Consider the following 25,463-nt stretch of genomic DNA (forward strand, 5'->3'; position numbering starts at 1 on the left):
ATATTTTGGGCATCTCCAAAATCCCAGATATTCCCTTGCAACCTAAATTTCTCCCTCAGAGCTTCATGAAACAACCTCTCAAAGGCCTCTTTTCGGGAACTCTGACCCTGCTTCACATTGCCTGAACTCAGAACCTCTCTGAAACTACCAATGAAGATGCCAGGACTTTTAAATATTTTCTTTCTTTCATGTCTGTAAGCCTAATACCATGTACATGACAATGTGTAGTGATACATTGTGTCCCCCAATATATTGTGTACCCTAGTAAAACTTACCTGGGGTCAGAGAACAGAACATCCACTAGATTAGACATAGAGGCCAGACAGTGATGGCACACACCATAATCCTATCACTTGGGAGGCAGAGATCCATCAGGATCTCTGTGAGTTCAAGGCCACACTGGAAACAACCAGGCAGGGATGGCGCACACCTTTAATCTCAGCACTTAAGATCTCATGTCTTTGCTTGGGAAGGACAGATGCCTTTTATCCCAGGAAGTGATGGCAGGAAGTAGAAAGGTATACAAGGACCAGGAACTAGAGGCTTTTAAGTTTTTAGCAGCAGTTCAGCTGAGTTCCACTCGGGTGAGGACTCAGAAGCTTTCAGTCTGAAGATTCATGGAAACAGGATCAGATGAGGAGATGTCGAGGTGAGGTTGGCTGTGGCTTATTCTGCTTCTTGGATCTTCCAGCATTCACCTCAATACGTGGCTCCCAGGTTTATATTAATAAGACCATTTAGCAGTTCATCTTACAACTATGTCAAAGCCTGATGGCAGTTCCAGATACAGCCTTACTCTCTCAGACCAGGTTACATTAGCTTGTTTGTGTCTGTAATGACAGCCATGGAGAAACCCTTTCTGAGGTGGTTGTTTTAAATTAGGATACTTCTTAGTTCATGCTCTCCCCTTTCAAACCAACCTGCATTTTCACAAGTCGGAGCCTTTAAGGGACAGAGTCTTGCCATCAGGACACCTTTCCTACTGTTCCACTGCAGAGTGAGGGGTTTCTCACTAAGAATTCCAGCCATCCATCAGCACAAACCTTGGGTGCAACTTTAAACTTACATTTGCTCTTTTCCTCATTAAACTGCATTTTTTCAAAATTTGCTGTCTGTCCCAACCTTTGCTCATATTCACTGTATACCTGGATCTGTGCAGAAAGCAGTAGCTAGCTGTAGCCTGAATATTCTCCTCTCTTGAAATTTTTTTCATCAAACAAATTCATCCACTACCTGTGAATTTAATTTTACTCCACCTATCAGTACATGGGCAGAATGCAGCCATATTCTGAGCCAGAATATTACATAAAAGGGCCCCTCGTCCAGTTCTTGACAGAATCCTTATCCCCCTGTGAAAATTCTTGAACCAAGCCTTTGTTATCTTGGTGTCTCTCAGCTTTCTGTATGCCTGTCTTCTACCAAGGTGGCCAGTTAAACAGGCTTACACTATTAGAGGGTGTTTTTACGCCGAACTTGCAAATTCTTTCATATTCCTCCTTCAAATCAGCTCCTAAATCCTAAGAATAATATTGTCAGATTCATCATTTCTTGATACCATTTTTCCATATTAGTTATAGGATGCACTGCTAGGACAAACTGATCTGAACGGGGCAATTAAGAGAAGGAAGGCTTTGTCTGGGCTTACAGTTTGAAAGGAAGCTCTTCATAAAAGCAGGAATGAGAGTTTTCTGGTCAACTACATCTGCAATCATAAAGTAGGAGGACAGAAGCGCTAGTATTCATCTCATCTTCTCCTTAATGCAGACTAAGATACCAGCTGAGGGAAAGCTGCTGTTCATTTTTGCCACCATCCATTTTTTAGGGGCTGTCCTCCCATCTCTATTAACCTTTTCTAGATAATCCCTCATGGACATGTACCCAGGCTGATCTAATCTACAAAATACTTCATTAATATTTCAAGAAGCTTGCCTTCTACATGGTTCCATAATATACTGTCAGATTAGCAACCAATATTACCAATCACAGCTACCTCCCAGCATTCTTACCAACCCACCCAGAAGCTCCTCTCTAAAGCCAACTGTTTTGTATTTCCATGGAAGTTCACTTAATAGGCATTGTTGATTGACCAATTTGTGTTTGTGACTTTCAATTACATCTCTTCTCTTTTGAGGATCAGGATATTTGGATCAATATTTTGATCTTGTAATTGGGGCAACCAGCTCTCTTGGCTTTATCAAAGTCACCTTATTAATATTGCCTTTTGTAGTTGAAAAGGTATTGTTAAAACTAAAGACATTTGTTTGCTTCAATATTCCTAAGCTCATTCAGAAGCTTGGTGGGAAGACAATACCATTAAAAATTACATATTTGAAGGTTGAAGCCAGTCACAAGCCTGCCCAGTGCCCCACGGTTTGGGTGGGCAGGCACCACTGCTATGATCAGGTATGTGGTGGAAAAAATGGGAGATAAGAAGAGGAGTGGTTCCTTTCCTGCGGAGAGAAGTGGATCTGAAGATGCAGTGGTGGTGAGGAACAGGCTGTTATGGGTGGCATACTCTGTCACCTGGGGCCATGTGATGTCCAGGCCTGTGCTGCCGCTGAGGGCCATGTGTGGGTCCGTTTTGCAGCTAGGGTCTCCACTAATGTCCATGGCCCATGCTACTGCCTAAGGCCATACAGATGCCAGTGGTCTGTGTCACCACCTGGGGCCGCTTTGATGTCTTAAGGCCACACTGTCACTGGAGCCATACCAATCTGACTGTTCTGTGCTGCCACCCAGGGCCATGGTGATGTCTAAGTAAGGCTGAGGCCAAGGGCATTGTCTGGGTCTGTGGTCCACTGCAGGCAGGGTCTACATTGATGTCTGTGGCCCACTTCACCATCAGGGGCCATGGGAGGGCTGGCACTAGTGGTCTGGGCACCAGAAAGCTGGTCCTACCCCTTGCAGGCAGCCTCAGCAAGAGAACTGACTCCTAGACCAGGCAGAAGAACTGGCCCCAGTGGTGTATGCACAGAAGAGCTCCCCCATTCCTTGTTGGCCCAGGGAGAACTGGCCTTTCTCTGCTACGGGCCACTGCAGTGGGAGAGCTGATCCCACCCTCACCATGTGTTTAAGGGTGCCGGCCCTGACCCTCTCTTGAGGTCCCTGTGGAGGCCCAGACTGACCAACTCAACTACCACTCAGTCCCACATTTAGGGCTTTGAGTTGGCCCACCCCAACATCTACCCTATGTTAAACATACTGAAGCAGGTAAAGGGACTAGTCCTGGGGAACCATAGCCCCAGGATCTCCATAACTATGAGTCTCAGTGAGGGTCCAATATTGATGTTGTACCAGAAACCAGAGGCCTTGAACCAGACCAACAACTCATGACAATGAACATTTTCAAGTAAAGCTGTTTGAGCTAAAGGGTATACTGCGTGACACACTGCAGCTACCAAGGCCACTACACCAAACGAATATGTGATGGAGAGACGGGAAAGATGGAGGGGGTGAAGTGCTTTAAAAAATATTTTATTTTTATTCTTGTTTTATTTTGAGTGGGAGAGGCTACAAGTGTGGAATGAAAAGACAGAGAAGTGAGTGGGATCAGGGAGCATGATGTGAAATTCCCAAAGAATCAATAAAAATTACCTTAATAAAAATCCCATTCTCACCACCTCTGTCATTTAGGAAGCTGTACAGGTTTGGAAGGGGCTCTATCAAGCACTGGTGAAGATCAAATATAGATTTATTTTTTAGCCCTGAGGCTGAAAACTTTGTCCACTTCTGGTGGCACTACTAGGAAGTGGTGGAACCTTGAAGAACTGGGATGGAGTTGGAGAAAGTCACTGCAAGATAGTACTTTTGAAGGGTTATTTTGTTATTCTCTCTCTCTCTCTCTCTCTCTCTCTCTCTCTCTCTCTCTCTCTCTCTCTTCTCTCTTTCTTTCTTATTTTAGTAGTTTTTGAGTATTCCTTGGAAGGGATTTTCAAGATTTTACTTACAAAGCAAGTATTCAACACTCAACTAAGTGTCAGATAATATTTGCATTATAACACATTTCTTAAAAGGTTACCTGATTCAGCCAGAGAATGATTCCAAAATTAATCATAACACCTTAGAGTGTTATATAGGTAATGTGCACTCTTGTTCATAGGAATTGAGATAAATTGTAAGCCGTTTAGTTTGCAACAGTTTTACATTGAGGGACTGATAGTTAAAGAAAGCAATATATTCAAACTGAGAAGTCACAAATTCCTTACAATAATGTATTCAATCTACTTTTAGTCCTTTGATTCCATACAACTTACTTGTTCTGCAATAGTCTGGTTGGGAGAAGTCATGCATGGGTTTCATTAACTATGGAGTCCTCATAATGATCAAAGACTGATCAGTGGAAAATGTGAAAGACAGAAGACATTGGGTATTTGAGGAAGATGTGGCCTTAACCAGATACAAGAGAAACAGCTGTAATCTGAAGGAATTCCTCTGTGGTTCATAGGGACTAATAAGGGACATAGAAACTACTGCCAATTGTTGGTAAAAAATTTTCCAATAATTTGATAATGATTTTCTCACATACTTGGTAGAAAGATTGAAGGCAGAGAATAAAACCTGAGAGATAGTCCCTGGACAGTGAGATACAAAAAATTCTACTCACCTCCAATATCTTTTTAAATTGTTATTCAACTGTGGGGCTAGAGATGTAGCTGAGTTGCCATGAAGCTTCCCTCTTGTGAATGAAAGTCTGGGTTGGGTTCATTGGGATTATGAAAAATGGGCAGGATAGCACATGTCTATAATCCTATGGGGATACAGGAAAATCAGAAATATAAGGTCATCCTGAGACAGAGAGCAGAGAAAGGGAGAGAGACAGAGACAGAGACAGACAGGAATACAGAAAAACAGACATAAAGTGAGAGTGGGTGATTGGAGGGAAGAATGAGAACAGTAAGATACAGAGTGGAGATCAAGGAACAACCTGTCCCAAAACCCAGGCTTTGCAGCTTAGGGAAAGGTAAAAGAAACATTTTTGAAATGTTTTACATTTTAAAGATTTTAAAAATTATTTTAATTATCTATGTGTGGGTTTTTTACAAGAGTGCAGGGGCCCCTGGACCCAGGAGGCATTGGGTCATCAGAATCTGTTCTTATAGGCTTTTGAGGTAGATACTGAGAAATGAACTCGGGTTTTCTGCAAGAGCAGTATGCATTCTGAACCACTTAACCATCTTTCCAGACCCAAGAAGTTTTGAAAACGACAAAGGGAAAAGTGGACTGGCTGTGAGCCAAGATGTTATAATGAGACTAAGATATTGTCTTCTATGGCATTGGTAAACTGGTAATTTGTCTCATAACCATCAAAACTACAAGCATCAAACTGTTTGAAGAGTTTGAACAGAGTTTCCCTGAGTGAGTGGATAATGATGCTCCCAGGAGCCATGGGTTATTAGATGAAAATCTCAATGCTAAGTGTAGGATACCTCCCTATGAGTTTGTTGCTATGGAAGCGTAAGAGTGCCCCCCCCCCCCCCCCGGCCCCCGCATCTCCAATCATAGACATGACTACTATTGCGCTTGTTTGTCCACCAGAACTGCAAGGTAAGGTCTTATTTTTTTAAGTCATCACACACCAGCACCAGACATAGGTTATGCCTTTTCAAATTGTTAGTCAGTGGGGTCCCCCAGAATCACTTATCCTGGAACAATTCAAGCTGTTGTTATTGCTCATGGTTATCCTCCAGAATTTGATAGTAGGGTTCTACTGCTGAAAACACCAAATTCTTGAAGTAAAAGATATGGAAAACTCAAGCTGGTTCTAACCTGTAGTCTTCATCCTTATGGGATAGCTTTTACAGTGCCAGAAGGTTCTGTGTATACTACTAGGGGAGAATAGTCATCAAAGTTTTACTCAGTTGCATGTACTATGAGTTGCAATAATGAGTGCTCTGGAAAGTTATACACAAAAATACAATGGTTTTAGGAACTTAAGCAAATTGTTAAATATTCTCTGATTGCATTTAAACCCACTCTATAGTCTAGCATCAGTAACTGGTCAAGTAATAGAGGAGAACCTAGTATGCTGCTAAGTAGACATAGTAATAAACCATTCCCTAATACCTTATCTTTATACACATGGGTTAGTATGTCTCCCAATCCTCATGAGAGAAGCTTGTTTTAACAGTTGTTGGAAGTTTATACATAAACTCACAACTGGTTAGTATATAGAGAATTAAACACTAGAGTGTTCAGCTCTAAAGGGGATATCTATATAACACCTTTTCCAAGGCTCAGTGGTTATTGCAAAAGAAGAAAAACATATTGTAAGCACAGGTAGTGGAAGTCTGCAGCAAAATATTATTTGCAGAACATAACAGGGCCATTGAACACATGAATTCATAGCGGCTGTGACTGTATAGACAACACCTCCACTGAGTGAGATAAAATAAGCTAAAATTTCAGCATGAACTGAGGCTAATAATGCCCCATGCATAGCTGATGAGATATTGGCAACTGATTCCTACTCTCAAAGCCAAAGTCTATTTTCAGCAGGGATGTGAATCAGGAGAGGCTACACATGCTCCCGTAGAGGATCCTATAATCATGCACATACAGGCAGTGGACTCAGTGGGTTTAAGAACAAAACAAATTAATTTGGTAGGGAAAGGTACTCAGAGGCTAAGGAGGAATCAGAGAGGAGTGGCTGAGTGGGTCAGCTTTGATTAAAATTCATTCTATCCATGTACAAAATACCAAAACAATAAAAATGTAATAAAACACCTAGTTCAGAATATGAATATTATGTTGACCATTTAAGTTTCAGTATTCCCTGATGTGGATATCACTCTGTATAAATAAAATGCTAATTGGCCAGTAGCCAGACAGGAAGTATAGGCAGGACAAGCAGAGAGAGAATTCTGGGAACAGGAAGGCTGAGTCAGAAGAAGCTGCCAGCTGCTGCCATGAGAAGATGTTAAGATACCGGTAAGCCACGAGCCATGTGGCAACTTATAGATGAATAGAAATGGGTTAATTTAAGATATAAGAACAGCTAGCAAGAAGCCTGAGCCATTAGGCCAAACAGTTTAACTAATATAAGTGTGTTTACTTGGTTGGGTCTGAGCAGCTGAGGGACTGGCGGGTGAGAGAGATTTGTCCTGACAGTGGGCCACGCAGAACTGGAAAACTCTAGCAACAATTCTCTAGACACACCAGATAATTACTGAAACTGAATGATAATGAGTTTAGATAAACTGAGTGAGACATCTTAATAATTAACTCAATGTATTTATCCAATGAAATATGAGTATAGAAAACGGGTTTGCAATAAATAAATAAATAAATAAACTAGTCTTTAGTTTGCATAATATGTATTTAAGCTATTAGTAGGAGGAATAAAATGGAAACAATGTACAAGTTCACATTAGTACTTAGTTACTTGAAAATAAGCAATTCTCATATTATTGTGCATGGTAACTTAAATACTCCCGCTTTCAAATTCTAACTCAAGATTTGCACTATGTAAAACACTGAATAAAATTTATCTCAGGTGCTACATTTTTAGAGAAAGGTAGAAGACTTCGTACAGTATAACTATGAAAATGTGATAATTGGTATAAACAAAATAACCATTCAGATAGAAAGCCATATTTGAGTTGTAGATGAATTGGACATTTCCATTTCCCACATAATCTCCCATTATATCTCCATAATGTCATGGATGTTCTTACCCACAATTACTTAATTGACTCTTCATAATAACAGCTTGTAATGTAGTTCTATTATTAAAAGACTTTTTCTGCTTGAAATATTTAATCCAAAATGTTATGTGAAAACCTGTTTGGTTTCTACTCTAATGGACATTTTGTCTGCAACCAGCATTTCTATATAGTAAGTCCTGACACCTTCTCTCATTTGAATGATGTTCTTAGCTGTTTTAAATGAAGTAAATGTTCTTCAAAGCATTATAAATTACACTTAAGTATCTGGTGATGTGTTTAAATGGGCAACATACCAACAATGTCTTGGGGAATCAATAATGAAGCTTAATTCAATCTACTCCAGCTCTGCTTGCTGGTACAGCTTTAAAAATTTAAGAGTATTGAAACTGTTGAGAAATTCCCTGGCATTTTTAATAGGTGCTTTTACAGCTATCCTTTCGCTTCAGATGTAAGCATTTCAAAGGTCATCATGCTTTTCACTCTTTGTTTTGTTTTTCTCTTTGAGAACACCTACCTTAGCCCATCATTTATTACTGAAGGTCCAGGCAGAAGAGAATTAGGTTCACTCATCAGAGATAACTTCAGGGAACACTTTAGGTAGAATCGGGGCTCAGTCTTTATGATTCGAGAAATCAATCATATAAAAGAAGAGAAAACATTGTGTTCCAGGGTGTAAATAAATGACTGGAAACCACACAGTCAAGTAGTGAGGATATTGGTCTTGACTTCTTTCCTACTGACTGACAGACGGTTTCAGTTGACATTCTTTTCACTTTTGCCACTACATCAAATTAGAGCTGAAACAGCTAATTAGACTCCTAAAGTTCTATCAATTTACACTCATCCCTGCCATCGAGTTAACCACCAATTATACAAATGACAGCGTATAGGTTTTGTGAAAAATTGTAATAAAATAGGGTGCGCTGATGTTTTCAAGTGCTCAGACCATTTGAATTTCAGAATTAAATTTAGGTAGTGATTTTTGAGGGAAAAGGACATTTCTGCTGTGGGATGGTCTGTATGTCAAATGTGTTGCTGATTGGTCAATGAATAAATCACTGATTGTCCCGTGGCCAGGCAGGAAGTATAGGCGGGACAAGGAGGAGAAAAAGCTGGGAAGTGGAAGGCTGAGTCAGAGAGACACTGCCAGCCGCCATGATGACAAGCCGCATGTGAAGATGCTGGTAAGCCACGAGCCATGTGGCAAGGTATAGATTTATAGAAATGGATTAATTTAAGCTGTAAGAACAGTTAGCAAGAAGTCTGCCACGGCCATACAGTTTGTAACCAATATAAGTCTCTGTGTTTACTTGGTCGGGTCTGAGTGGCTGTGGGACTGGCGGGTGAGAGAGATTTGTCCTGACTGTGGGCCAGACAGGAAAACATTAGCTACACATTTCCATATTGAAAAATCTTTTCATACATACATGATATCCATGTTTTTGTCTGCCAACCTCTATCACCTATCAACTGTCTATTGCTGCCTATCAACTGCTTTTCATCTATCCTTCTTTCTAAAGTCTGTGGAGTTTCTTTTGTTTTTTTTTATTAATAATGTATTTTTAATAGATTCTCAACTTCCCCACCTACCCAAATCCATACCCTTTGTCTCTCTGTCTCTCTCTATCTCTGTATCTCTCTCTCTCACATTAGAATATGAACAGATATCTGAAATAATAATAAGATAAAATAAAAATGAATATCTATGTATTATTTAAATAAATCTAAATAGTACTATACTTACTGATAATTCCTGGAATGTTATTTTACTATCTTTCAAGTGTAAGTTTTGAGGTTGTCAATTTATCAGAAAATTCTCTGTGTAGAATTTACAGCAGCTACTTTCTTGCTGATTGTCACTAACAGAGGGAGGCCAGATTTCTGTCAACTCAAGCATGTTTGACAGCATGAAGTTTGTGATTTTTTATTTTTGTTATTTTTCTTATATATGAAAATCCAGGAAGTGATTTGAAATAAGTTAAAATAAAAAATATAACTGTTCATGTTCAATATATTGGGTATTTTACAATAAATTTTAGGAAGACTTGTAATTCAGTGAGAGAGAGAGTCAGAATGTAGCCTAAAAATACATAATTATTAATTGGTAAATAAAAACTTAAAACACTATCACTACAACCACCTTCTTCTAAGAGAAGATGTGTCAATCAGAAGAAATTACTACACAACATATAAAAATGTGTAATTTCATGAATAGTACAGATATGGAGTAACAGTGACATTACTTCTTTATTTATACTCCTATCTTAGTTATTATTTTATTACTGTGACAAAGTATCTTGAGCAAGGCAATACATGGAAGAAGGAAGATAGAGTTTATTGGGGCCTATAGTTCTAAAGAGTGATTTTATGCCCTCAGGACAGGAAGCATGGCAGCAGGCATGATGCTAAAGCAATAGCTGAGAGCTTAAATCTTGATCCACAAGCAGAAGGCAGAGAGGGAACTAAGGGAGAATGGCCTGGGCTTTTGAAACCTCTAAGTCCACCCTCAGTGACACACCTACTCCAACAAGGACACACCTCCCAATCCTTCCTAAACTGTTCCACCAACTGCAGACCAAGCATTCAAACATATGAACCTATGTGGGCCATTCTCATTCAAATCACCACATCTTGTGTTTTCACTCCCAATTACTAATATGCTATCAATTATATAATTCCTGGTTTCCTGGGTATTATAAACATATTGAATTCAGTGGACAAAGACGCACATACATGGTTATATGCATAGACAAATACATATGTGAAAGCAATAGTAAAATTACAGCATATAATAATTTCTTATTGCTTTGACTTTCCAGCTTAATAATATATTTTGTGGTCTGTTCACATTTTTACATTAGTCTTTTTTTAGCCATTTAAAAAGCTGTACAAGATGGTGCTATATGGATTGAGTATAGTTTGTTAAATATTTATTATCCAGCATGTTTACTTTATATATATATAATTTTATTTAAATTTTTTTCATTTTACATATCTACCACAATTCCCCTTCCCTCCCCTCCTCCTGCTCCCTCCACCTCCTCCCCCATTCACTCTTACAAAGGGTAAAGCCTCCCATGGGGAGTCAACAAGGTATGGCACATTAAGTTGAAACAGACCTAAACCCCTGTTCCTCTGCATCAAGGCTGAGCACAGAGAGTGGACTCCAAAAATCCAGTTCATGCACCAGGGATAAATCCAAATCCCACTGTCAGGAGCACCAGCAGACCAAGCCACACCATGCAACTCTACATTCTGAGGGCCTGGTTCTGCCCCCTGCAGATTCTCCAGCTGTTCATTCAGAGTCCGTGAGCTCCTCCCACTAGTTTGGGTCAGCTGTCTCTGTTGGTTTCCCCATCAAGATCTTGACCCTGTTGCTCTTATGATTCCTCCTCTCTCTCTTCAACTGGACTCCAGGAGTTCAGTTCAGTGCTTGGCTGTAGGTCTCTGCATCTGCTTCCATCAGTTACTGGATGTAGGTTCTATGATGACAATTAGGGTAGTCAACAATCTAATTAGAGGGAGAGGTCAGTTCAGGCACTCCCCTCTCCACTATTGCTAGGAGTCTTAGCTGGAGTCATCCTTGTGGATTTCTGGGAATTTCCCTAGCACCATGTTTCTCCCAAACCCCATAATGGCTCCTTCTATCAATCTATCTCTTTTATTGCCCTCCCTCTCTGTCCCTCCCCAACTATATCATCCCCATTCCCTTATGTTCTCATCCCCTATCCCCTTCTCACTTCCCCTCCCCCTCCCAGCTGACCCAGGGTATCTTATCTATTTCCCCCTCCCAGGGTGTGTTTCATGCTTGTCCTTCTTAGGGTCCTCCTTGTTACCTAGCTGCCCTGGGGTTGTGGAGTGTAGCCTGGTTATCCATTGATCACATCTAGTATCCACTTGTGAGTGAGTACATACCATGTTTGTCTTTCTGGGTCTGGGTTACCTCACTCAGAATGATTTTTTTTCTAGGTCCACCCATTTGAAATTACCTATGTTATTCCCAGGTATAATGGAAGAAAAATCTTGAGCTTGATTGATAATATTCATTTGTCTTTCAAAAGACAAACTGTAGAAAGAATCATTAGTCACTACACTTCCACATTAGAAACCACTGTCCACTCTTAAAATTTGGCATATAATTTCAATATCTCACCAAATTTTTTACATCATGTATTTATGCCCCCAATACATTTAACTGGAAAACTTCTGTACATGAATAACACCCTTTGTAAAAACAGGAATATAATAATCAGCAATGTATGTCAGATATTTTCATTCTAATAAAAGAAATGCTTAAACTATGTCCAAAAAATATACTTCTCAAACTTTTAGTAATTATTCCATAACTGCTTACTGTGATTTATAGATTCATGTATCATACACACTTTTCTGATGTAACTTCCTTACCAACACCTTAAATACATCTATTCTTTTGTGAAAACTTCATTAACATTTGCTTATTGTCAAACCAGAAGCTTAATAGCGCTATACCCCTTCTAATAAAGAGTATCTCCTATAAATGTTCTAAATTTCATTTATTAACTTAGATTTTATTTTTAAAATATTTTTAGTTGAAATAGAATTATATCACTTGATCCTTGGTGTCTCTCCCTTGTACTTTCAACTCAACCCTTCTATATCTTCCCAACTCTCAAGTTGACAGCCTGTTTTTCTTTGCTTACTATTCTTACACACACACACACACACACACACATACACACACACTAATATATATATATGTATGTGTATATATATATATATATATATATATATATATATATATGTGTGTGTGTGTGTGTGTGTGTGTGTGTGTGTGTGTGTGTGTGTGTGTGTGTGTTTGTGTGTATGTATGGGTATGCCCAAACATATTACTAAACACTGAACTGCTGAGTCCATTTTTGTTGTTGGTTTATATATGATTTTAGGCATGACCCCTCTAAATTGGATAACCAGTAAAGGGGCTCATCCCTTGGAGAGATTAATTAACCTTCTCCCAGCAATCATTAGTTGCCTGTAGTTCTTTGTCTAGGAGGGGGGTCCCATTAAATTTTCACCCATTTCATATCCATTTCCTGCCATTGTTCCAGTCTTGTTTAAATAGCCATTTCTAGGAGAATTAGTATTATTCTAGAATAATTCCTAGTATTCTATCCCTTAGAATCTCTCTACCTACCTCTTCTGAGATGTTCCCTGAGCCATAGATGCAGTAACAGTAAGGGAGATGTTCCAGTTTTAGCTGAGTGGCCCAAGGTCTCAACATTGTGTCTCCTGTGATTTCTGGGACAGTCTGCATTTGTTGTAAAGAGAAGCTTCCTTCATGAGAGGTAGTAGGTACACTTATCTGGGGTATAAAAATAAATCTTAGGATATAGATAATCAGGATATACAGATAACTCAATAAACAAAGAATCAAGAGAACAACCCAATTAAAAATGGGCTAGGAGACAATTGTTGTGGAGAAAGATGAGCCCTCATTTACTGTTGATGAGAATTCAAATTGATGGATCCATGATGGATATCATTATGGAGAAACCTAAAAATAAATATACATATGGCTCAGCTATACAGCTCCTTGGCATAAGCCCAAAGGACTTAACATTCTACTTCACAGATACCTGCTCAGCAGTGTTAATAGCTGGCCTATTCACTGTTGCCAGAAAATGAAAACAACCTAAGCATCCTTCAACAGATAAATTATGAGTGTATTTTACATATTCACAATGGAATACTATTCATATTTTGTTATTCATTTAAATACAAATGAAATCATGAACTTTACAGGTAAGTGGAAGGACCAAGAAAAGAATATATTGAGTGAGGTAACAATTGCCACATTTTTCTATTACCTGTTTTTATTTGAAAGTGAGTATACAACATGGAGTTACCACAGAAATCAGAAAGTATAAAGGTTCCATAGGCAGGAGGTAGGGGTGGGATTTAAGAAGGTCATAAGAGTATACAGAATATCAAGCAGATATTGGAAAAAGGGAAAAGATGTGCCGACTCTGGTGAAGGGAGAGACATCAGTACAGACTGATTAGGAGGGTCAAGGGACCCATAACACCAAGATTGTTTGATAAAGTCTCAAGGGATCACGTTATTTTATATTTACCCAAAGTTATACATAATAGATGTGAGCATGTTCCTGCATGGGTTGAGTATGTTGGCATGTAACTTAAAGGTAATTAAATCACTTGGACAACCCATATTCCCCACCAAAAACAATCTAGCAAAAAACCCAGAACAAGACAAGAGCAACCTCCTTCCAAATGGTTGATAAGAGTAGTTCAGGTGACTCCCCGAACAAATTATTGATGTAGCCTTTGTTTGTATCTCAGGGGTTGAGGCTTGGCTATATTGCTCAAAACACTACTCATTTAGAACATAAATCTCAGATGATTAAACATGGATGTGACCTATAAACCTCTTTCCTGTGGTTTAGCTTTCATAATGAGAGAAAGGAAGAACATTCAATATGCCAAAAGAAGGAAGAAGGTAGACAGTCCTAACCAGATGCAACACTTACAAACCATGGCAATTATTAACATGGCAAGATATGCATGAAAAGGTGCAATAAGTGGAACTCCCATGTCAGTGGCAGCTGTGTAATTAAACTTAAATCCCACCCAACAGGAGAGAAATCATACCTGGTACTGGAAACCTAACCAGCATTCTGGGACTAGTGAGTGCATGGATATTAGAAAAGAGTCTACCACCATTACTTTGCAAGATCAGAACAATTCATATCAATGTTTTTAGTGCATGGGACTCATATCTTTACTGATTTATAATATTTTTAGTCCTAGAAATTTAATTCCTTATAGTAAGCAAATGGTAAGGTTATGGCCAGCTTCCCAGCAGGGTTTATTGAGGAAAAAATAGGCTTTTTTTTTTTAACAGAATGTGATTGGCAATTTGTGCTAGTCAGATTTCCATAACTGTAAAAAATTACTCAAGAGAAATTAGTTGTGGAGAAAAGACTAATTTTGGTTTGTATTTCAGAGGCATTCGACCATAAATGACTGAATCCACTCTATTTAATATCTGTGACAAGGTAGAAATATCATCCTGAAGGATGTGGTAGAGGAGAACTATGCAACTCAGAACAACTAGGTAAGAGAGGGAGTTTAGGAAAAGATAATCCAGGTAAAAATGATACCCTTCATTACATAGCCACATTGACCCACATTCTCCAACTAGGCTCGACATCCCATTCAGCTCAAAACCATCAATGGACTAATCTGCAGATGAAGTGCACTCCTTCATTACCCTGTAGCCTGTCACTATTACCACAGATGAAAACCAGGTCTTCAACACCTGCATCTTCTTAGGAGACAGCTCAGATCTAAACTTGCTTCCCATGATCTGGTTGCTTTATGTCTCTATATTAATACTACCTTCTACCGTTTTGATATTTAAAGGAATATGATTAGACTCTTAGTCTTTTCAAAAATACTCACAGCTGTCTCTCTCTCTAAATACATATAAGTACATGTACATATATATTGCATTAAAACATAATTATACCATCCCACTTCCTTTTCCTCCCTCTAACCTTTCCCGTGGATACCCCCTTCTCTTTTACAGTTTTTTTTTTTAAATTTTTCTCATTGTAGTTCCCTTTATTACACCTTGTAACAGGAGAGATTTTCAACAGTATAACACATGTCATAGTTGTATTGAAGAAATTTGATATTTCATATAATTGGCTTTTTATTAAACTCATGGAATAGGTACTTTCTCTATATTCATTAAATTTTCTCTTAATTACCATATGCATTGGGTGTGGAGGATTTTTGTTTGTTTGTCTTTGGTATTTCCTCCTTTTCTTTTTACAATGTAACTCTAATTACCTTTATTTTGAGAATTTTGTATATTGTACTTTGACTATTTATTTAGTACTCCATCTAAATTTGCTGGTAATTTCAAACCATTTTCTTGTAAAATGCCTACTTAAATAAGCATTATACATATTAAGTTTAAAATTTCTCTCTTTGTCTAGAATATCTAGAGCATTGCTGAAATCATTAACTTAGTGACGTCAAATTCTCCATTTTTTTGTCCAAATGGAAATTTACTGTGAATTTTATTGTTTCATAAAATAATTACCTTTTAATATATTTTCTTTCTTTATTCTTAGTGTTTTCTCAATATATTTCTAATTCCTTACTGCTTTGGGAGTACCATGTTGCAGAGATACACAACTTAAGATTTGCTGATTTTTTTCCAAACTCAGAAATTTTTCTGTTTCTATCCTTCTGTAGATGTAACCAACCTTCTTATTAAATAAGAAACACAGAACCAATGCAAAGAAGAAAGCCAAGAGGTCAGAGCTAAGAGCTAAAACCTTACCCTTCCTCCTGAGGTGGTCCTACCTCTCCGAACCAGAGCTACCCCTGTGTTAAAGTCTTTATATAGAGTTCCTGTTCTGCCTTCTCATTGGTTGTAAACCCAACCACATGACTGCCTCCTCACGGCCTGTCTGTATAGGCCTCCAGGTTTTCCATGATTGGTATTGATTAAAGGCATGTGTATCCAATAATGGCTGTATCCCTGAACACACAGAGACTTACCCAGCTCTGCCTACCAAGTGCTGGGATTACAAGAGTACGCCACCACTGCCCTGCTTTCCTATGGCTTGCTAATAGCTCTGACCCCCAGGCAACTTTATTTATTAACCTACAAATAACATTTTAATACAAATAAAATATCACCATATCCTTCCTTATGAAAATTGTATTTATATATTTTTTTAAAAAGTAACAATTTAAACAATGCATATTATTTACTAGAAACACAAGACTGTTTTTCTGAATTGTTGTTTTAGCCTCTAACTGGAATTTTTTTTTTAATCAGAACAACCAGAAAATATGAATTTAGTTGACAAAACACATTTTTTTAAATATTAGAACAATTTTAAAGTAAATAAAACTTTGGGCACAGACATTTCCAAATGAAAGCAATCTGTAGCTGGCTCTATCCAAAAGGCACCCTCTCCCCTGCCTCATATACCCTAAACCCTAATCAAGAGCCAAGAGATAGTTTCAGTTAACAGGGAAAAATAATCTATAAGGTTTTTGTTTTTGTTTTTCACAATTTCACAAGGCTAAACACACAGACACACAGACACAGACACAGACACACACACACACACACACACACACACACACACACACACACACACACGAAGGAAAGAAAGAAAAAAAGAAAGGAAGGAAGGAAGGAATGAGGGAGGGAGTGAAGGAAGGAGAGAGGGAGGGAGGGAAAGATGGAGGGAAGGAAAGTGAAACATGATGTAATTATGGTGCCATAGCAGCCAGGAATTGGAGGGAGTCAATGTGCTACTGAGAAAAAAGTACAGAAAATCCATGAAAACAATGTCTGGTTTCCCCTGAGACACAGAATGAATACTTGGATCCCAAAGACAAGGATACTATGAACCTAGGCAGTCAGCTACTGAAGGGTGGAGCTAGTCTTCCCACAGAGTCAATGCTAAGGAGAACCCAACACTGGAGTACTAGACTTGGCAAGAAGGTACAGTCTTCGTTAGCATCTCAGGATTCTAGAGGGGATCTTTGAAGGGTTACACCGAAAGGCAGAATACGAAAAGGTAGACTGAGTCTCATCAAACTCTGATAAAGATTCAGGTCCTTAGCTCAGTACCTGTTGGAAACTATAGAGTTTTCAGGGATGGATGGATTCTTCAGGTAATAACAATATCATCCAAAGGCTTTTAGGTTGATTTTGTTATAATGTCAACTAAAAATAAGTGCATCCCAGAACTGATCTGTGAATTAGAAAAAAAGTTTAGTTATAAACCTTACAGTAACTGCAAAAATCAATAGCACCAATGCAACCATTAGAAAAGCAAGCAAATCCCATCTGAGAGATAAAATGTAAAATATCTGGCAAAGACTATTCAAGTATGCAAGTACATCAATAACAAAGATTTATGAGAAGTCATAAGGAAAAAGAACTTAAGGAAAGAGACATGGCAATCAAATAAGATATAAATGGGACACTGGGACTGAAAAAAAATAATCCTAAGAAAATCTCAAAAAAACCTAAAGGAGCCAGGCGGTGGTGGTGCACGCCTTTAACCCCAGCACTCGGGAGTCAGGCAGGCAGATGTCTGTGAGTTCAAGGCCAGCCTGGTCTCCAAAGGAGTTCCAGGAAAGGCACAAAGCTACACAGAAAAACCCTGTTTCAAAAACAAACAAACAAACAAACAAACAAAAAACAAAACAAAACAAACAAACAAAAAAATTACAGGTTTATCATCAGGAAATACAGCATATTACAATTTTATATGTATCTCACTAAGAGGTCTTTATTAGAGAGAACATTTCCCACCTAAGTGTTAAAGAACATTTCTACCAATCAATAGTTAAAGTGGTGGAGTTGGGCTGAATCCAAAACCAGAGTTCATGTTCGAAAGAACAGATGCTTCTCTGAAAAGTCTGGAAGGTTTTGCAGAAACCAAAGAAAATTGTAGACAGTATTTTAAGCTGTTGGAAGTCAGCCTTGCAAACTGAGTATGAACTTTTGCATTATGAAACAGTTTGCTGATAAAGAAAAATCACATATGTTTTATATTAGTGTTCATGAAGTAGAAGAGAGGGATACGACATAGTGAAAAAGAAGAAAAAAATCAATAAAAGGAATAGTTGGAAGCATTTAATGCAAGAATTAGAGGGGACCCAGCAAGTCCCCACAGAGGCCAAAGAAGATCCTCCTACGGTTAAGACATTTTTTTGTAACCTGAGTTTTCCTGGTGGTTGGGTCTTCAATATGTCTGTTTGAGATGGTAGAACATTCAGAGGTCTAGGCTAGTGAGAGGAACTTGGGTCATGGAGGATACTTCCCTCAATGGAGAACCTTGATTGTGTTAGACTTCATTAGATCAATATTGTAAACTAGACAACCCTTGACTCCTCCCCAACTTTCTGCCTTATGATAGACCTCTTCCTTTCACACATTTTCCCATAAGTTTGATGCTGCCATGAGACATTGATCAGAGTCAAACTGAGACGAGTGCCATGCTCTTGAACTTTAGAACATTGAGATAAATAATCTATTTTTGATATATTATTTTCATAAATACTTTCAGAATTCCATGCATGTGTATCTTGTATTTTGATAATATCCACCCCTCATTCCTCCCCTAACTCCTTCCAGATATACTCTCACACCCAATCCACTCCTATTTTTAATATCAATAAATAAAAGATAATTCATCTCTGCCTGATAGTTACTAAAATAAACACAAGTGAGTTCTTCAGGAAGAAGGATGTTTTCATTGGCTAAAATCAGAAATGTATAAGGAATGAAAAACTCACAAATGGTGACTAAGATCTGGAGAGCTGGAGAACATAAGAAAATGCGTTCATGTTTAAGGGGTCAGACATCAAGGCAGGACGTGACTGAGAATCAATTCAAGGTGAAACGATGTTGTCCATTGGATTTAAGTTGAAGAATGCTATCATTGTCAGTTTTCTTTTATTTTCGTTTTTCTTTATTAAGAAATTTTCTACTCACTCCACATACCACCCACAGATCCCACCTCCTCCCTCCTCTGACCCCCCAGCCCTCCCTCCCAAGCCACCCTGCTTCCCCACATCCTCCAAATCGAGGTTTCCCATGGGGAGTCAGCAGAGCCCAGCACACGGAGCCTAGGCAGGTCCAAGCCCCTTTCCACTTCAACCAAGGCTGTGCAAGGTGTCACACCACAGGCACCAGATTCCCAGAATCCCGCCCATGCACCAGGGACCGGTCCTGATCCCCTTGCCTGGGTGGCCCCCAAACAGTTCCAGCCAAACAACCATCTTCCGTATCCAGAGGGCCTAGTCCAGTCCCATGGGGGCTCCACAGCTACCAGTCCACAGTTCACGGGCTTCCACTAGTGTGGCCGGTCATCTCTGCACATCCTCCCATCATGATCTCGGCACATCCTCCCATCATGATCTCGACGTCCCCCGCCTGCAGAATCCCTCCTCTCTCTCATCAGTTGGATTTCTGGAGCTCAGTCTGGTGCCTAGCCTTGGATCTCTGCATCTGCCTCCATCAGTCACTGGACAAAGGCTCTATGATGACAGCTAGGTTATTTGCTAGACCAGTCACCGGAGTAGACCAATCCAGGCACCCTCTGGACCACTGCCAGCAGACCAAGGTAAGGTTATCCTTGTGGATTCCTGAGAACCTCCCCAGTACCCAGCCTTTTCCTACTCCCATGATGTCCTCATCTATCATGGTATCTCCCTCCTTGCCCTCCCACTCTGTCCCTGTTCCAGCTGGACCCTCCCATTTCCCTGTGTTCTCATCCCCGACTACTCCTTGACACCTTGACCATAGCAACTCTTATAAAATAAGGCATTTACTTGAGATTACTTACAGTTTCAGAGTATTAATCCATTTTCATTATGGTGGGAAATATGGCAGCATTAGGCAGACATGGTGCTGGAGAAATGACTGAGAGACGACAACCAGATCGACAGGCAGCAGGAAGAGACAGAGCCCCTGTGCCTGTCTTGGGTTTCTGAAACCCTCAAGCTCACCTTCAGTGACACACTCCCCCCAACAAGTTCACAGCTATTCTAAAAAGGCCTTCCCTCCTAATCCCTCTCCAGTAGTGCCACACCCTGATGAAAAATTATTCAAGACTATGAGCCTGTAGGGGCCATTCTTATTAAACTACCACAAAAGCTTACGAGTTTATTAACAACATGTGCCTTTCACATATACATTACCAAGTCTGAACATATGCAGTAATGTGTTACAGTCTTTTGACTTGTTCTATTAGTAACTTTTCTTATTCTAATAAACAAACACCAAACAAAACAAGTTCAGGAAGGAAGGGCTCCTTTTGGCTCCCAGTTTGAGGCTGCACTCTGTCGTGGCGATAAGGAAGGTAGTTGAAGAGCAAGTAGAGGACAGTTAACTTTGTCTTCCTTCTGAAGCCCAGGACTCCATCCCATGAATGGTGTCATCCAGTTACAGTCTTTTCACCTCAGTTAACTTAGTCTAGGTGCTTCCTCACAGTTTTGCTCAGAGGCTTGTCTTCTGGTGTCTAGAACCCGTCAAGTGGAAAATCAGTGTTAACACCCACACTCTAGGATGTTAAATTTCCTTAGTAACTGCTGTGTGTCTTCTTCTTTCCTACTGTCATTTCATTGTTACTCAGTGATGTAGCACAGTTTTGTAATTATATCTTGCACATGTAACTCTATAGGTTTTTACATTTGGAACATTTATAAAATATTAGTAGAATTTGTTAAGACTTTCAGAACCATCTACAACATTTTTTGAGGAATAATTAATGTCTGTCCCATGCTTTGAGATAAATAGATCAGATAAACCAGGAACATAATTTAAAAATATATTGTAAGTCAGTTATGGACTGTCAAAGAGAGAATGCTTGGTGACATTCAAGAGTAAGAAGTACTAGATTAGCACTTGTTCTTCTGTAATCCCTAGAATAAAGAATTCAACAATATTATCAGTGATCAGTGTTAACTAGAAAAAGGAATCCACAGAGATATACCACTCAGATGATTGGAGGTGATACGATTAATATCAGTACCAACCAGTTCATATTCCTGACATTGCTTTCTCTTATATCTTCCTTCTTCAGGTTCCTTAGAGACTGAATGTGATCCATGTTTATCTCTGACTCTCATCTCATCATCCTTGTCAAATAGAATTTTCTTTATATAAAGTTATTTCCTTTTTTTTGGGTTAGTTTTAAAGTATGGTCCAGGTGCCTTGTAATCAGTTGCCTTTTAATATTATAGTGATAATACAATGATATCTGAAATTAAACTAAAGACCAAGTATTTACTTATTCTGGAGATTCAGAAGATAGGAAGCTAAACAAGGAGGATGCAGGCTTCCAGGGATCACTAAACTTCTACAGTTATATGCTTTCCTAGTGGCATCAGGTACTGTTCCTGGCTTTTCAGCGTCCCTGTGCTATTCCTTAGTCACAGGAGAAAAAGGAGAGACATAAGTTTTCAGACCAGAGAGCTTCACATGAGAATATCAGAACTGTCACCAGTCTGGAAACTGCTACAAAGACAATGCAAGATTCAAGTTTTCAGATTTTTGGCAAATATGGGGATGGAACTCAGGGCCTCATCCATGCTAGGAAAATGCTACCAACAGAGTTACATCCCTATCTCTCAAATGTCCAGATGGAAATGATAAGAATAAGTCAGGAGCATTATATATGTAAAGCATGCACTCTATCATCCCTCCCACCCACTGTGAAGTACAAAAAAATGTAATGAGTAGTTTTGCAAATTTCTACAGTGAAGTTATATTTCTGTAAATTGTAGAGTTAACCATGGAAGTGTATGCTATATAAAATGTTCTATTTCTATTCTACTTTTGGCCCATTTTCTGAGTTCCTTATTTTGAAGTTACTATTCTTATTCTTTTTTCTTATTCAAATTTAGTGTTCTAACTTTTTAGTAATAACCTTAATTTAGATAGTTGACGAAAAGCTAAGGGTGCTGTGTGAGAGACTAGTAATTCAAAATGAATTCCACCTGGTAAAACATCAAACAGATGCTAGATACGTAACTATGCCATGATGAATGTTCTTGTTTCTGTCTTTCCCAATAGTTCTTTAAGAGTTTTACATTTTGTGCAACATGCTTTGACCATATAAACTCCCCAACTCTTACCAAATCCATCCCAACTTCTTTATCGACCCTACTTTGTGAAAGCAAACAAATAAATACCCCAAACCTGAAGACCAATTTGTGCTGCCTTAAATACTCTTGATATGTGGTCTTCCATTGGAGTGTGGTCCATTCCCTAGGGGCTACACTGTAGAAAACTGACCCTTCCTTTCTGAGCAACCATTGTCAATTACTTCATGGCTAGAGGTAGGATTCTGTGTCTGGTCTGGCTTGTGCTTGTATAGGTATTGTACATGCTGTCCCGACTACTGTGAATTTATATATGTAGCTGCCCTACTGTGATCAAAGTATGATTTTTTTTTTTATAGTCATCCTCTGGCTTGCTGAACCCTTATTGTGCAATGATTATTGAGCTTTTTAGGATGGTAGTTTACATCCCTTAGGGCTAAGAATTCTTCAGTCTTTTATTCTCTGCAACTAGTGATGGATCTCTGTCTTAAACACTATATACCACAATTAAAAGCATCTCAAATGAGAGTTAAGAGACATTGATTTACAGGTATAGTGATTAGTCATTAAGAGTTGATTTAAGATTATGCCTATTTAGCCACATAATAATGTTAAATTCTCACTAAGGCCTATAACTTGTCTAGTCATAGGTTCTTGGCCTGATAATGGTGACATTTATGGGTTTAATCTTGAGGAACAACAATCACAAAGTGGTTGGTTACTTGCTTTGATGTTCTTGCCATTATTGGACTGGTGGGCATCTTCCCTATATCTCATAAGAGTTCATAGCTGTATGAGTGATTACTTTTCTGCTCTGGTAGCATGCATAGCACCATCCAGCACTATAAAAAGTAGCAAGTATGGAAGAAGTTAGCATTCCATGTTCTAAATAACATACAGGAACTATATATGAGATTAACAATACATTTTTCTCTTAACTTATGTTCATAAATATTAAAGCATTGTAATTATTGTACATGTAAGTTGTGGTTTGTGATTAGTTTTTTGTTTGACACAGGGTCTCCTTATGTAACTTAAAGTAACCACGAACTCAAGATTGTCTTGTCTTAGATGCCAGAGGCTTGAATTACAGGTCATTTCTGCGGAAGGTTATGGTTTTATTTTGGTGCAGCATTCTATAATAAACCATAACAAAGTTTGTGCATTTATTTAATAAGCAATCTTAATTCAAATTTATCCTTATATGATATGATATATCCTTATGTGTGTGTGTGTGTGTGTGTGTGTGTGTGTGTGTGTGTGTGTGTGTGTTTAGATATGTGTGTAGAGAGGGGTGGAGAAGGAAGAGAGAGAGAGAGAGAGAGAGAGAGAGAGAGAGAGAGAGAGAGAGAGAGAGAGAGAGAATCACTTTGTAATCTAGGATAGCCTGGAAGTCACCTCCCAACTTTCTAACCTAATCCTCTATAGCACAAAAGAGGGTTAGGCTATAAACTCTTTAGTCCATCCTCTAGTAAAATACTTGCGCCAGGTCAGTTGCACCTCTTGCAGATTTCATAACCTCCACAAACAGCATCACCAACTGGGGACGAAGTATCCAAGCACGTGAACCTAAGGGGTAGGATGTCTAATGCAAACTAACACAGTATTTTTCACACTTTCTCTGTAAACACAGAAAGCAGTGTCTTTCTTTGGCCTTTGATGATCACCTCATAACTCTTAGGCTGTCTGTTCAGTTTCACATATTACATGTTACTGTTTTATAAGGAATGACACCCGTAGACTAGCTCACAATTACTTAACCATCCCAATGCTCAATTCCTGGTTTTGTTGATATACTGTTATTTTACGACTATTTCATTTTGTTTTATTTCGCTTTATTTATGGTGCAGTGAACTGAACTCATGACCTTGCACTTATTAGGCCAACATTCACTACTGAACTCGATTCCCAACCCCCTTTCAAGCTAATTTTGGACATTATTCTGCCTTTCCACTTTTAATTGAAGTTATCATAATATATATTTACTATATCATAAAAATTATTCATCACTTTTATTTAGATAAAATTATATTTAATTAGACTTTATGTTAAATATATTCAATAATCATTTTATATGAGCTGTGCTTTGATATTAAGGATCATCATGGCATAATAACCCTACAGGTGTGGTAGTGGCACACATACATTGATGGCTACCAAAATCCTTTTAGTTGGAGAGATTTTTATCAAGTATTTTGTGTACCATATACATACACCATGTATTCCATGAACTGCAATTTGATATATTGAAGAATTTGCTTATTTTTCACAAACTGTGGTTTTGGGCATGTCATATTTTAACAGAGATACTTCAGGCCCATTATCATTTCTCTTCAGTTGCATTGGAATTTCAAGTAGCATTGCAGAAATCTATAATAAAATTTCAGAGACAGGGAATTGTAGTCATACGAAAGTTTTTAAAAAGCCTTGTATAAGCTTTGCCTATGCCTAATCGAGTACGTAAATAGAAACAAATCCTGTCATAAACCACTGTTTTCTTCTATTTCTTGTGTTCCTGTTCTCTCCCTGTATCTCTAAAGCTGATCCATTCTCTATCTCTGCACCCTGCTCTTCTCTGCATTCCAAATGCAGAAATGTACTCAAATAGATAACTGTTTTTATGTGAAAGAAAGAGATTAAAATGATATCTACTCCTCCTTAAATATTGAGCATATGCCGTATATTTCAAACATAATTCTGAAAAAAAATAAATTTATTTTATTCATTGCGCAAGTATATTGTACAAAAATCAAATATCTAATAACTAATATTTTGTGCTTATTATTGCATATAACTTCCAGGAAAACTGTATTATGTGATATCATCCTTGCGAGATAAAATAAGTAACCCAAAGCACACTATTTCAAAATGAAAATAATAATAGAACAATCCAGAATTACTTTAATTTCCGGCTTATATGAATACAAGGATTTTGATAATGATATCTGAGCTGTTTTTCTCTACATTTGGCTCAGTTTTGTCTTTTCTGGGCTGTGATTTGGCTCAATTCTCAGAACACTTTTTATTTATGTGGCAAGATGACTTGCAGCCAATGAATCTCGAATGCCCTGAGGTTAAAGAGTAAAGTTAGAGAGTAACTCAATCATCACAGAAGTAATGCTCATACTGGTTATTTGGGGCTTGATCT

The sequence above is a fragment of the Peromyscus californicus genome, unplaced genomic scaffold (genome assembly GCF_007827085.1).
Source record: "Peromyscus californicus insignis strain IS unplaced genomic scaffold, ASM782708v3 Scaffold_22__1_contigs__length_63687245, whole genome shotgun sequence".
Taxonomy (NCBI): Eukaryota; Metazoa; Chordata; class Mammalia; order Rodentia; family Cricetidae; genus Peromyscus; species Peromyscus californicus.